Source organism: Silene latifolia, chromosome 3 (genome assembly GCF_048544455.1).
Source record: "Silene latifolia isolate original U9 population chromosome 3, ASM4854445v1, whole genome shotgun sequence".
Lineage (NCBI taxonomy): Eukaryota > Viridiplantae > Streptophyta > Magnoliopsida > Caryophyllales > Caryophyllaceae > Silene > Silene latifolia.
This window is the reverse complement of record NC_133528.1, coordinates 48,352,520-48,355,851: the sequence shown is the minus strand read 5'-3', so window position 1 is coordinate 48,355,851 and position 3,332 is coordinate 48,352,520.

The following is a 3,332-nucleotide window of genomic DNA, read 5'->3' as shown; positions in this document are numbered from 1 at the left end:
TTTACGACCTCGACACCGGTACTACCTTCTCCTCCCGAGACGTTGTCTTACTCGAAAATGAATTTCCGTACCAAGCATTACACATTCAAGACACATCCCCCGAATCCACCTCTTTTCTCCGTGATACCCTTACTCCTATAGACACACTTTTGGTCTCTTACACTCCTGATCATACACCGGACCCCACATCCGAGGAACCCCATCAGACCCTCAACGAACCACCTCCATCAGATAAGCAACCTACCTCTTCCGCTGCTCAATCGCCCCAGACTTCCCCTGCCACCAATCCAGACCCGTCCTCATCTGACCAACCCCTCACCTCCTCTTCCAATCCTTTGCTTGATACCGTACAAATGGGTAAAGGCCAACGGCCTAAGATACCAAATTCTCTCCTCAAGGACTTTGTTCAACCAAAACGACGCCCCTCGACTCATGTTCTCACCGCATCCTCACCGCCTTCAGGTACACAATACCCCATTTCTCATTTTATTCATTACGAAAAATTTTCCCCTAAACACAAATTTTTTTTGTCGGCCGTGACTAAAAACCACGAGCCTAGCTCCTTTCGTGAAGCAATGCAGGTATCGCAATGGAGGGATGCCATGAAGACCGAACTTGATGACCTTGAACGGAATCATACCTGGACCTTAGAGGATCTTCCGCCTCACAAAAAGGCAATTGCCTCTAAATGGGTTTATAAAATAAAATATAATGTGGATGGAACCATTGAACGATACAAAGCCCGTCTCGTTGTTATGGGCAACCGACAAATTGAAGGAGTCAACTACAATGAAACTTTCGCTCCCACCGTCAAAATGGTCACCGTTCGCACCCTTCTTGCAATTGCCGCCGCCAAAAATTGGGGTCTCCACCAAATGGACGTCCATAATGTGTTCCTTCATGGAGATCTCACCGAAGAAGTATATATGAAACCACCTCCCGGTTTTCATGCTTTCGCTAATGGCAAAGTTTGCCGTCTTCGAAAATCCCTTTATGGCCTTCGACAAGCTCCGCGATGTTGGTATGCCAAACTTGCTACCGCCCTTAAAAAATATGGGTTCAACCAATGCCCATACGATCACAGCTTATTCTCACTTACCAATTCTGGTTCCGAAGTCCATGTCCTTGTATACGTTGACGATTTGGTTATTTGCGGGAACGACTCCACTCTTATTGATCGGTTCAAGACCTATCTGAGCTCGTGTTTACATATGAATGATCTCGGGCCCCTTAAATATTTTTTGGGGTTAGAAATTGCTCGCAACAACAGTGGATTATTTATCTCGCAACGCAAATATGCACTTGATATACTAAATGAAGCAGGGTTACTCGGGGGCAAACCGGCTCCAGTCCCTATGGACCCGAATCACCAACTTGGTAGCTCCACATCACCTCTCGTCCATGACCCACAACCGTATCGGAGATTGGTTGGTCGTTTGGTATATCTTACAATAACACGACCCGAGCTTTTATATTCCGTGCACATTCTTGCACAATTTATGCATGCCCCGCGCCAAGACCATTGGAAAGCTGCTCTACAAGTTATCTGATTTATAAAAAATCAGCCCGGCCAAGGTATATTACTCAAAGCTGACAGCAATTTATCTTTACAAGCCTATTGTGACTCGTATTACGCACAATTCCCAACAACTAGACGATCTTTATCCGCCTACATTGTCTTCCTTGGCCCCTCACCAATATCGTGGAAAACCAAAAAGCAAGCCACTGTCTCAAAATCCTCGACTGAAGCAGAATACCGGGCTATTGCTTATACCGTTTGTGAGCTCAAATGGCTAAAAGGCCTATTATCGTCTCTTGGAATAAAACAACCTCACGCCATCGATCTCCTATGTGATAACCAATCGGCACTTCACATTGCCCGCAATCCCGTCTTTCATGAAAGAACAAAACATATAGAGGTCGATTGCCATTTTATTCGCGACGAGATTCTTAATGGTACGATCCGCCCAAGCTACGACAACACCAAAGCTCAACTGGCGGACATTTTCACTAAAGCCCTTGGTCGGATTCCGTTCGATGATTTAATTCCCAAGTTGGGCGTTTCGAATCTCCACGCACCAACTTGAGGGGGGGTATTACGAGAATCACGCATCAATGATACGTTCATACTCCAACGGCTACAACATCTCCATATTCAAGGCAAATATTTCCTATTTGCCTAAATAAATTGATCATATGAATGTTGCTATTATATTTACCATATATGCCATGTATTAGTTAGTATATAAAGCAAGCACATGTAATAGAGCAACACACAATTGTGAAATCAATACAACGACATCTTATTCATCTCCTACAATCTTCAACAATCTAAAATTTCACTAACATTACAAATATCCCAAAATTTTAAAAATAAAAATAACCACCCAACAACAATTTAAGAAAAAACCATTAAAAAAAAAAGATCTCAAAATAATTTTAAAAAATAACCACCCAACACCCATTCATGCAAAATCATTTTCACGCAAAACCAATTTCACGCAAAACCAATTTCACGCAAATTTTAAAAGACTAAAAATGGGGAAGGAAGAAGAAAGGAAGGCGTGTGGTGGTGGATCTAAAAAGTTGATGCGGTGGTTTGTGGTGTTCTGGTGATGGCGCTGGTGCGTGGTGGATAGCGGTAGCGGCCACGGCGTAGGTGGATGTATAGCTGCAGATCTGAAAAAAAAAAAAAAAGCAGAGTATGGTGGTTATGTGGCGGTTCTGGTGGCGTGTGCGGTGAGTGCTGTGGTGGTTGTTTTCAGATCTGGGAGAGAGGAGATGTAGTGTTGTGGTGTTGGTGGCCGAAAGGAGGAGTAGAAGAAGTGGTTGTGGTGTTGATTGGCGGAAAATCTGGAATGTGGTGGTGGTGGTGTGCGTGTGGTGGCTGCTAGCTTGGAGGTTTAGTGGTTGCGAGGGGAGTGTTGGAATATGTGTCCTCCGACAATAATGCGATCACAACTGTCGATCATGATGATCACATGTTTAAGTCTCATTTTAAGAATACATGTGGGAAGTAATAGTTTACAGTCAACTGGTCCACACATATCAGTAATGATTGGCTGACTAGAGTTTGACATTACTGTCGTGCGACGGTGGTGATCAGTTGATCCCCTTAGGTCATACCTAAAGGGTAACACACTTAATTGATTATTTAATTAATCGTATGACGATACGAGTTAATTAAATTACTTAAAATTGACGGACGATTTTGGAAGTAATATTTACGTATCTCATTGTAATTTGATTAAATAAGATACGGTCTAAGTAATCGAATTGTTTTATTACTTAGACGAAATTATTGTTCTGGAAACAATTAAAATCTGAATGAA